The sequence below is a fragment of the Panthera tigris genome, chromosome C2, assembly GCF_018350195.1.
Source record: "Panthera tigris isolate Pti1 chromosome C2, P.tigris_Pti1_mat1.1, whole genome shotgun sequence".
NCBI lineage: Eukaryota > Metazoa > Chordata > Mammalia > Carnivora > Felidae > Panthera > Panthera tigris.
In genome coordinates, this window is record NC_056668.1 from 121,060,300 (window position 1) to 121,072,465 (window position 12,166).

At 42.9% G+C, this 12,166-nt stretch overlaps 1 protein-coding gene across 8 annotated transcripts in view; it reads right to left on the reverse strand.

Moving 5' to 3' along the window:
- Nucleotides 1-12,166, reverse strand: part of ZBTB38 (zinc finger and BTB domain containing 38) — a 143,697-nt gene that overhangs the window by 77,393 nt on the left and 54,138 nt on the right. For 7 of the 8 annotated variants that reach the window (XM_042957262.1, XM_042957259.1, XM_007086355.2 and 4 more), the window contains exons 3-4: nucleotides 4,094-4,280; nucleotides 2,844-2,916 (exon numbers count right to left, since the gene is read on the reverse strand). The gene's annotated coding sequence lies outside the window, so the exon portion shown is untranslated. Of the gene's footprint in view, nucleotides 1-2,843; nucleotides 2,917-4,093; nucleotides 4,281-4,760; nucleotides 4,884-12,166 lie in introns of those variants that run through there. The other variant, XM_042957258.1, reaches the window with a different exon arrangement.

Sequence of the window (12,166 nt, forward strand, 5' to 3'; positions counted from 1 at the left end):
GCATCCCACTTCAACTCAGGTCATGATCTCAAGGTTTGGTTCCTGAGTTCAAACCCTGCGTCAGGCTCTGTGCCTACAGCTCAGAGCCTGGAGCCTGCTTCATTTCTGTGTCTCCCTCTCTCCCTGCCCCTCCCCCACTCACACTCTGTCTCTCTCTCTCTCAAAAATATATAAGCATTAAAAATTAAAAAAATAAAACAAAAATAGAGTTAAAAAATAAAAATAATAAAAATAATCAACTGGTCTAGGCACTATCTATGTCAGCCTGCTGTGCACGTCCATGCCTGCTTATCACAGATTAATTGGTCCAGGCTAAGCTCTTTAGGTGACCTAAGCTCTGAAAAGACTATGGTGCCCCAAATTTTAATTATACCCCTCACGTGGAATAAACAGTTTTTTAAATAAGAAAATATAAAATTAAAGAAAAGTCTAATTTTTCCCATGATGTCTACTTTGACACCTTTTTGAAAATGTTGAAGATCAAAATATTTACCAAGTGTATACCTTGTCACCCCTGCCGTGTTGGTGTGTTTGTGAGGTCACTCAGCGTGCTGTAACAACACTGTGGAGGGGTCACACTGACAGTACTGAAATTCTGATATGGCGATTACACACCCCTCCCTTTCATGCTATCAATACAGGTAGACAGGAGTAATCAGGAGATTGACCCCAGCCCACCCCCTCCACACATACACTCATATGTCACTTCCTACATACTTAGTGCTCTGAGAAGTCACTACCACATGGCGGTTGAAATTTATCAACTGGGACAGCTGAGTCTCCCAAGTAAATGGACCGTGACATCTTTCCTTCTTGAATGGCCTTTGGCCTTGCCCTTCCTGGCTGACTCCATTAGACAGGGGTTTCCAGCAACAGATCATCCCCACCTGGCTCTAGCTTTTGAAACCTAGCATTTGTTCTCAACTTACTCCTTTGGCTGCACCCTTCTAAGCAGGCCCATTCAACTTGGTCTTATCTTTAGCTTCCTCCACCAGCCCAGCCAGCTTTCAGTTCAGTAGATACTTCCAGGACAAACCCAAGGCACAGCAAATTAACTCTGAGAGACTGAAGCATTTTTGCAACAATTCAACTTACTTTACTCCACTTCTCCTTAGACCATTCCTGATGTGAGAGCACTGGGCAGCGGTAGAGGTGAGGCAGCAGTGATAGGAGACTAGGCCAGGCACCAGTCTCCATGAGAGCCCTAGAGGCTGTGTCAAACTGGCCAGTAGCTGCCTTCCCACACAATGGACAATGTGTGCTCTTCAGGGTGTGGGTGTGGGCCTCAGAAATGTCAAGTCCAGGGGCAAAATACAATCAGAAACCAGGGTATCTAGCCAGATATTGACAACAGAACTACAGAACTATTTCAGGCAAAGACTCAGGCAAAGTCCATTTTTAGTATATGCGCTGCTGAAGCAAGCATGTGAAGTCCGTTTTTACTGGAGGTCTTTATGCTGCCTTTGGGGCATCATAAGGTACCCACCATATGGTTTCTGATATTTACCAGCAGGGGAATTCTGCACTAAGACCAACAATGGTGAAACAGCTACATAAAACATAAAATTAGCTCAGAGTTCCCTAAACAGGGATTACACCCTTACCACTCATCATTTCAGTACATGTTTTTAAACTTTCCCTGAAAAGAAAAAACTAGAATTATGTATCAAATCCTTAGGGTTGCACTAATCTCTCCAGCCTGAGCCTTTTAAATCTATTTTTAAATGTTTCTCTAATAACTTGGTTTGAAGATCTCATTTCAGTCAGGGATCCTACCCCTTACCCCGATCACACACCTAAGATTAAAACACTAGCCAAGATCTGGAGTAGATCAGGCAGGATAGCTTCCCAAAGTTCCCAGAAGCAGACAGAACCATGAGCTAAAGAAACCACGAGCTTTCCAATAGACTACTGGGGCTCAAAGTTGGGGGAACAGAATTCTGTTGGACAATTCCAACTAGCATGACTACACCCAGAAGCAGGAAACAATGCCAGAATGATCCTAGACCAAGAGGACCCTGGAGGGGAAAATAAGGGAAAGAATGTCCTTCCTCATGTACTGGTCACTGGCAGCATGGTAGTGCTCATAGAAAGGCTCAGGGTTGGAAAGAACAGAGGCATCTTGAAAAATCTCACCCACTGCCCCTTGCCCATATGGCTAGATTTTACCTAAGAGAGTCAGTCAGGGAATACTAAATACCTGATAATTTTTTGCTTCTCCCACTAATTCATTCTGCTATCTTATCCTTGAGCATCTCTAAGCTCTTTATTATGCTGTGCCAAAGAGGAAAACCTCTTATCCAGAAACTCTCTAGACCATTGCTGGGAAGTGGCTGCCTCCCTGGGAACTACATTTCCCAGATCCCTTTGCAGTTAGCCATGGTCATGTGACTGAGTTTTAGTCAACCAAATGTGAATAGAAGTGTTGTACATCCCTTCTAGGCATGGTCTGTGAAAACCTCCCCTGTGCTCTTATTCACACTCTTCTTCTCTTTCACTGGGGAGTGGAGACAGTCCTGATGGCCTTGAAAATCACATGCTGCAGAAGGTGGAGACTCTTTCCATCTGTATCTCTGAATGCATGTGTGAAAGAGAGTTGCCCCACTATACTGTCACGTGAGCAAGAAATAAACTTCTGTTGTGTTTAAGCCATTATACATTTTTCAGTCTACTATAGCAATTAGCATATCCTAACACTTACATGTCCTTTTTGATGTAGTTGTTTTTGTGTGTGTGCGGAAGTTCCCATGCCTTCTCCCCTTTCCTTAAATTTTACTATAAACCAAGAGAACAGAATTAGTGAATTTAAATTTAAGCAGCCATTAGGGACAAATGACACTCACCAAATTAGTGGTCACAGCATTCAGATCTTACAGCCAGAAGAACAGTAATTTAGCAGAATCTCACATCGACAACCTGATGCATTAAATTAAAACAAAAAGTAAACGTAAGATGTACAAAATGAATATATTAGAATTACAAAACAAATATAGGGTTGCTTTCCAACAGTGTTGTCAGACTACAAAGGAATTTGCCACTGTTTTCCAGTGAATGACAAGCTTCTCCGTTGCCTTTAAAATAAGATTTATTTTTTTAATACACCCCCCTCTAATCATTATAAAACAGAATTTATAAAGAAAAATTCTACTCTGCTAAGTAAGCTATTCAAAGACTAAATGCTGACTCAGGGGATGACACTGGAGGCTAGGAGCACTGGGTATGATTTCTATGCCTATGTGCTCTGCAGTTCTTATGTACACATTTAAACTTCTCTCTCAGGAACTTAACTTTCTTGGTTAGGAACTTCCAGAGCTCGTAAAATTATAGGCTATGCAAAGACTTAAGTTTTTTAGGTGACATTAAAACAGATATCAGAGATACACTAGATCTGTCTTTGTGTTTAGTATCATTCCAGATGCAATAGCCCAAGCAGGAATTAAAATAAGCACTCTATAAACACGGTGATGAAACAATGGAGGTGCGCGCACCAAAACAATCAGAAGCAACCAGAAACACGCTCTGTGAAGGCGGCAGGTTGTGGATGTTTTCTTATGAGACCTGCCATCTTTTACCAGGTTAAGTGCAAAACTACAAGTGGACGACATAGGGGACGTATTTGCCTAGAACAGGCTTTCTTTTTATGTCTGATTACTCGGTTTAAGATCCAGGAAGCAAAGAGTTCAGAACTCTGAACAAACATTCTGGCAGTCCAAAACAGAGCACCAGGGCTCCGGGAGGAGGAAGAGGAGACAAAACAAGAAGGTTGACCGGGGAAGGCACGACTTGAGCCATTTCCCCCAGGGTTTCAGCCTATGTGTATGTATGTATATATATATACATATATATATATACATATATATATGTATATATATATATTTTTTTTTTTTGAGAGGAAATACATTCTTGTCTGGTCCTGTGAAAAGAGAGAGATCAGATAAAATCGCTTTGGTGCTATATTTGGAGGGCCTCCCAAATGTAGTCCCACCACCTCCCTCTGGGCTGCGGCCTGCCAACCCGCAGGTGTCAGGAAACAAGATGGCGCCACACAGTGTAGGGTGCTGAGTGAGAGGGGCAGGGGTGGGCCTTCACTTACTCGGAGATGCTGGCTCCTCTGAAACCCAAACGCTGCCAACTCCCTGGGCTCAGGAGTTAAAACCGCTTTCTTGCTCTGGGTTCTTCACTTCTTGTTGAGATCAGCTCCACATATTTTTCTGATGATGTCACCCATTCTGACTTCCTACATTTTGAAAGTTGATCTACAAGCAAAACCTTCCATAAGGCTAAAAAAAAAAAAAAAAAAAGAAAAAGAAGACGAAAAGAAAGGTGTGTTGTGAGGAGATGGAGAGGAGGAGGAGAGAGGCAGTTGCCTCCTTATTTTGAGATTTGCTGCAGCTGCGAGTGCCACTCCCCAGCCAGTTTCCTGGCTGCAGAGGGAGGCCAGTGGCCGGGCGTGGGTGACGTCAGGGCCAGGCCTGAGTCATCGCCAGCGGCCTGGCTGCCCTGCCACTCGGAAGGGGACAAAAGGAACCTTTGATGTCCAGAGGCCCTCCTCTCGGCACACTCGCCTGTACAGAGCAGCAAGCCAGGAGAACATTCCTGCTGTCTCTCCACCCCCAGCCGCCCTTCCTACTTCCGGAACAGTCCCAGGCAGATTCAAGAAGGCCTCCCCCAAGGGACGTCACCCTCCTGCATGACAGAGGCATGGCCACTCTCTGTCAAAGAGAGAAGCAGAAGAGGGCGTTTCTCTGGGGATTTCTTACCTCTCCCTCTGGCATTCCCCCTTTTCCTTGTGGTGCTGTGTTAACCAGAGAGTCGAGACGGTATTAAAAGACATATGAAGAGATGGAAGGTGCTCTTGTCACATTCCCTAGACAGTATCTGGTGGTCAGTGCCTTTATGCCATGGCCCTGGACCTCAGCTCCTTGTCTCTGAGTGCCAGTGTGAGCCTGCACCTCCTGGATTTAAGAGAGGACCATTCTTTAAAAGGGTTTTTATATCCCAGTGCTGGCATGGGACTCAGTAAATATATGGTGAATGAATGAATTTTGATACATTTAGATGATAATTCTTTTTAAAATTTTTGAGAGAGAGAGAGAGAGAGAGCACGTGCACATGTATGAGCAGGGAGGGGATAGGGAGGGGGCAGAGGGAGAGCAGGGGAGAGAATCCCAAGCAGCCTCCATGCTGTCAGCGTGGAGCCTGACTCGGGGCTTGATCTCATGAACCATGAGACCGTGACCTGAGCCAAAATCAAGAGTCGGATACTTAACTGAATGAGCCACCCAGGTGCCCCTAGATGATAATTTTAGAATAAAATAGTAGAAAACATATACTGAATACTTGCACTGAATGTTCAAGCCTCTGTGCTAAGTGCTTTACAAAGATGATTTCATTTATTGTTATCATCATGACAAAGCTATGAGGTTAGGTACTATTATTCTTCCCTATTCTATTGATGGGAAAATGATGCTCAGAGAGATTAAGAGACTTCTCTAAAGTCTCACACTAGTTAATGGCAGAGCCTGGATCATCTGATCTCAAATCCTGTGTTCTGAATCACCATGCTGAGTGGCTGAAGTGAATGTGTGAACAATGACCAAGGGCAGCCTGTTCAGGTGAGCAAAGGGTAATGATGGGGCTTGAAACTATTCCACAAGGAAGTAGTGGAATTAGGGATGGTCTGTCTAGGGAAGTAGGCCTCATGTCCTCTCAATGGGTCAACACAAGGTCTGGGATAGCCAGAGTGGTCAGGAAGGCAGGTTCATTGTCAGGTCCCAGTGGGAGTAAGAAGCTAGGATGGGGAGACAAAGTCAGGGATGTCTGGCGGCGTGTGGTGGATGCAGGGTGTGGGAGAACCGTGCACTGGGTATCTCAGAGGGGCTGAGGCCCAGTATTGTCTTTGTTGCCTCCTGGACTCATGGGGATACGTGGGGGGTCAGTGCAGCTAAAGGCACTGCTTGTCTGGGACAGGCAAGGAGACTAGAGCGAAGAAAAACAAGATAGCTCTCAAAGACTCCAAGGCCTAGAGAAGGAGTTAGAACAAAGGCGTGTTTCAAGTACAAGGCGGGGCTGGAGGTGACAGGGACAGAGCTGGACCTGACAGGGGCAGTGACTGCCCTTAGCACTGCTCTACCAGGAATCAGCTGCCTTTCTGAGACAGAGTGCGAGTCCTATCAGTGGCTGTGTTCAAGCCAAGGTGAGGTGGGTTGGCCAGAGGAGAACATCTGCTTATGGGGGTATCTGGGCCCAGGATAAAGATGACCTTGGAGGTACCTTCTCCTTCTGGGCTTTATGATTGTGGTTTGTACTTTTCCATGGTTCTCCTAGAGTAAATGTCACATTCCAAGAGGAAGACAAATGCCAGGAATTTCCAGCCCCTTGCAGAATAGGGAGGGAGATGTCAGTGGCCTCCTCAATAATGCCACTCCATGGCTTTCCTCCCCACTGTGGTTATGAGACCCCTCTCCCTGGCTCAGGAGATCGATGCCTCTGGTAGCTGGGGACGTAGTGTTGCCACCTTGTTCCTGGGAGTTCTGTCAGTTGCCACTCTGAGGAATTACACTTGTGCTGTGGGTTCTGACTCCCCAAGCAGGTGGAATTAGCAAAGGTGAATTTTGGAAGAGAGGAAGCCACATGCTTTTAATTAAGGGAGCAGCAACAACTGATCAGGGTCATTGTCAACATCCACACAGAGCCTGACCTTGGGCTGAGGAGAGCACTTTAAGTTCCAGGCATTTTTGGCAGAAGGCTTGGGGTTTGTTTTTTTTTTTTCCCCTTGGTTCTCTGTAGAAAATGCCTTTTGGGCATCTCCCCACTCTGCTTCCCCAAAGGCTTGGTGGCCTTGCTTGCTTCACAAACACAGGTGTTTATTTCTCTAATAAGACAAAGAGAGGCTTATTATTTTTTCATTCTACCTTGTGGGGCCAGGATAATGTGAAGACAAAAGGAAAAAAAGGGGAAATGATGAGTAAGCTTCAGTGAGATACAAAGCCTGGCACTGTGTGTTCTGGGATTGATCCTAATAGGATAAAATCAGAATTGGGCAAAACATCTACTGGGGGACCCAGAGAAGTAAGTACAGTGACACCCCCTAACCTCTACCCCATCTAGAGAATCCTTTGTTACAACAAATGCAGCTATATACTGGTAATCAAAAAATACATCAATAAAACCTTTACAGGTTCAAGAAATTCCTCAAAGACTTTTCTGTACTTGCTGCCTCCAATTTTTTTCATCTCATGCACTTTTTAAAAACACAATTTTTTAAGATATAATTTACATACCATAAGGTTAACCCACTTAAAGTGTACAAGTCAATGGATTTTAGTATATTTACAGAATTGTGTGACCTGTAATCTAATTTTAGAAGCTTTTTTATCACCCCAGAAAGAAACTACATGCCCATTAGTAGTCACTCTCACTCACGCCACCCCTCACCCCCCTGTCCTAGGGAAACATTAACCTTCTCTCTGTCTCTATAGATTTGCATCTTCCGGACATTTCATATAAATGGGATCATATAGTATGTGGCCTTTTGTGTCTGGCTTCTTTCACTTAGCATAATATTTTCACAATTCATCCATGTTGTAGAATATATCCGTACTTCATTCCCCTTTTTCAGTTTGTTTGTTTATTTATTTTAACTTTTTTTTTAGTAAGCTCTAGACCTAGCATGGGGCTGGGAACCATGACCCCAAGATCAAGGGCTGCATGTTCCACCAACCGAGCCAGCCAGGCACCCCTGTACTCCATTCCTTTTTAGGCCCAAATAATATCCCATTGTGTGGATGTGCCACATTTTGTTCATCCATACATCAGATGATGGACATTTGAGTTGTTTCCATTTTTGACTGTTGTGAATAATGTTGCCATGAATATTCCAGTACAAGCTTTTGTGTGGACGTATGTTTTCATGTCTCTTGGGTGGATACCAAGGAGTAGAAGTGCTGGGCTGCGTTGTAAGGTGACTTGATGTTTGACATTTTAGTACATGGGCTGCGAAGCGAGCATCCTGTTTAACATCTTGAGGAGTTGTCAGACTGTTTTCCAAAGTGCGCCATTTTACATTCCCACCAGCCATGTGTGAGAGTTTTGATTTCAGCGCATCCTCACAACACAATTCTTGTCTATCTTTTTGATTCTAGCCATCCCAGTGGTTTTGATGTGCTATCTCATTGTGCTTGTGATTTACATCCCCTTAATGACTAATGATGTTGAGCATCTTTTCATGGGCTTACTGGTCATTTGCATGTCTTCTCTGGAGAACTGTTTGTTCAAATCCTTTGTCCATTTTTAAATTGGATTATTTGTCTTTATACATTCTGGATACAAATCCCGTATCAGAAATATGCTTTATAAATATTATCGCCCTGTCTGTGGGTTGTCATTTCACTTTATTTATGATATTCTTCGAAGGAGAAACGTTTTTAATATTGATGAATTCCCTTTATGAATCTTCTGTTATATCACTTGTGCTTTTTGGTGTCAAATCTGAGAAACCATTGTCCAATCCAAGGTCATAAAGATTTATACCCAAGTTTTCTTTTAATAGAGTAATAGTTTTATTTTATTTAAAAAAATTTTTAATGTTTATTTATTTTTGAGAGAGAGAATCAGAGCATGAGCGGGAGAAGGGCAGAGAAAGAGGGAGACGCAGGCTCCAGGCTCCAAGCTATCAGCACAGAGCCTGACATGGGGCTCAAACTCACGAGCCTTGAGATCATGACCTGAGCTGAAGTCGGATGCCCAACTAACTGAGCCACCCAGGTGCCCCAGTATTATTTTATTTTATTTGATTATTTATTTATTTATTTATTTATTTTTAACGTTTATTTTATTTTTGAGACAGAGAGAGACAGAGCATGAACGGGGGAGGGTCAGAGAGAGAGGGAGACACAGAATGTGAAACAGGCTCCAGGCTCTGAGCAGTCAGCACAGAGCCCGACGCAGGGCTCGAACTCACGGACCGCGAGATCGTGACCTGAGCCGAAGTCGGACGCTTAACCGACTGAGCCACCCAGGCGCCCCAGTATTATTTTATTTTAAAAAATGTTTATTTACCTATTTTGAGGGGAAAAGGGGAGGGGCAGAGAGAGAATCCTAAGCAGGCTCTACGCTCAGCGTGGGGCTCAATCTCACAAACGTGAGATCATGACCTGAGCCAAAATCAATAATTGGACGTTTAACTGAGCCACCCAGGCACCCCTAATAGATTAATAGTTATAGTTCTCACATGTAGGTCTATGATCCACTTTATATAGTATAAGGTAGGGATCCAAAGTCATTCTTTTCCTGTGGATATCCAGAATCATTTGTTGAAAAATTATTTTCACAAGAACTCTAAACGTCTAAAACTGTTCTAAAATACAAAGTTTATTTTATTTTACTTTATTTTATTTATTTATAAATTTTATTTATTTACTTATTTTTGAGAGAGAGAGAGAGGGAAAGAGCATAAGTGGGGGAGGGACAGAGTGAGAGGGAGGCACAGAATCCAAAGCAGGCTCCAGGCTCCAAGCTGTCAGCACAGAGCCTGATGCAGGGCTCAAATTGATGAACTGTGAGATCATAACATGAGCCGAAGTTGAACACTTAACTGACTGAGCCACCTAGGTGCCCTCAAAGCTTATTTTAAAAACAGTCCATTCTTTCCCACATTTAATTGTCTCGGCCCCTTTGTCAAAAATCAACTGACTATAAATATTTGCTAATTCTGGACTCTTAATTCTATTCCATGGATCTGTCTGTTCTTATGCTGGCACCACACTGTTTTGATTACTATAGCTTCATAATAAGTATGAAATCAGAGAGGATGAGTCCAACTTTGTGCTTTTTCAAGACTGTTTTGGGGGCGCCTGGGTGGCTCAGTCGGTTAAGCGTCTGACTTCGGCTCAGGTCATGATTTCGCGGTCTGTAGGTTTGAGCCCCTCATCGGGTTCTGTGCTGGCAGCTCAGAGCCTGGAGCCTGCTTCAGATTCTGTGTCTCCCTCTTCCTCTTACCCTCCCCTGTTCATGCTCTCTCTCTGTCTCAAAAATAAATAAATGTTAAAAAAAAAATTAAGAAAAAAAAAAGACTGTTTTGGCCAGTCTGGATCCCTTGCATTTCTATTTGATTTCTAGGATTATCTTCTCAATTTCTACAAAAAATCCAGCTGGGTTTTTTTTTTTTTAATTGTTTTTTAAACGTTTATTTATTACTGAGAGACAGAGAGACACAGAGCGTGAGCAGGGGAGGGGTAGAGAGAGAGGGAGACACAAAATCGGAAGCAGGCCCCAGGCTCTGAGCTATCAGCACAGAGCCCGCTTGGGATCCTCTGTCCCCCTCTCTCTCTGCCCCTTCTCCGCTCATGCTCTCCCTCTCCCTCACTCTCTCTCTCACACAAAAATAAACATTTAAAAAATAATAAGAGTAATAACTGAATATAATAAACCACAGATTTATATTCTTACTACTTAACCGTAATATAGACAGAATACATTTATAAATAGTGTGCCTCTGTAAAACAAGTTTATTTTATAAGCCAGATTTATTTCAACGTCCATGAAAGCAGAACAAATATTTAAAATGACAACACAGGGGCGCCTGGGTGGCTCAGTCGGTTAAGTGTCCGACTTCGGCTCAGGTCATGATCTCATGGTCCGTGAGTTCGAGCCCCGCGTCGGGCTCTGTGCTGACAGCTCAGAGCCTGGAGCCTGTTTCAGATTCTATGTCTCCCTCTTCCTCTTACCCTCCCCTGTTCATGCTCTCTCTCTGTCTCAAAAATAAATAAATGTTAAAAAAAAAAAAATTAAGAAAAAAAAAAGACTGTTTTGGCCAGTCTGGATCCCTTGCATTTCTATTTGATTTCTAGGATTATCTTCTCAATTTCTTTTTTAAACGTTTTTTAAACGTTTATTTATTTTTTTTTATTGTTTTTTAAACGTTTATTTATTACTGAGAGACAGAGAGACACAGAGCGTGAGCAGGGGAGGGGTAGAGAGAGAGGGAGACACAAAATCAGAAGCAGGCCCCAGGCTCTGAGCTATCAGCACAGAGCCCAATGTGGGGCTCAAACTCACCAACCATGAGATCATGACCTGAGCCAAAGTCGGTCACTTAACCAACTGAGCCATCCGGGTGCCCCTATTCCAGCTGGGATTTTGACAGAGACTGTGTTCTACCTGTAGATCGGTTTAGGGAGTATTCCCATTTTAACAATATTAAGTCTTCTGATCCGTGAAACTGGGAAGCCTTTCCATATATTTAGATATTTACTTTCTCTCAACAATGTTTTACCATTTTGGCGTACAAGTCTTATATTCCTTTCGTTAAATCCTATCCTATTTTATTCTTAATTGATATTATTTATATTGGAAATAATCTTTGTTCATGGACTTGTTAAGAGCTTTGGAGGTTGAAAGACCTAAGTTTCAGTACTGGCTCCACTATTTCTTAGTTATATGACTTTAAGGTTACTTAGCCTGTATCAGCCTCCTTTATTTTCTTAATCTGGAAAAAAAGGAAATAATAATACCACCTGCTGGGTTTGTTATGAAAATTAAATAAGATAATGCTTATGTGACCCTCTTGAGACCATAACCCACATGGGCCAGTCTCAGGGTGATGTTACAATCTAAGAAACCCAGTCCAGTCACCAAAAAATAATTTCAAATTAACTCATATTCAATACTTGCATTTCTCAAGCACCATATAGAGCCCCCTGCAAGCCTTCTTAACATCCTTTTCCCCGTCTTATCCAAACTCCTTATACCCAATAGCTTTGGCCTTGCCTTCTTTCTCCCAAGCTCCCTAGCAAGTTTTTCTCCCACCCTAACCAATGCTGCTCTAATTCTTCTATTTCTGTCCTGTTCTTCTGATAGGTAAGGGGAAGAAAGTGGACAGGCAAAGCCAGAATTCTTTTTAGCGTTCAGGACAAAAAGGAAACCAGGGAACTCTCAAACTTTGTTTGTATCACCATTCACATAAAGTGCTCAGTGCAACATCTGATAAGGGCTCAATAAATGTTGGGTTTTAATTTTTATTATGGTGTTGGTTATATTATACCTATCTATACTTCATGTTAATGGAGCGGGGTTTAGATCATGACCTCTGAGAATCCAGCTGGGAGGCTACTGCTCAGTGGCCCATCCTCATTCATTTAGATGAATTTGGGATTATTGTTTTCAT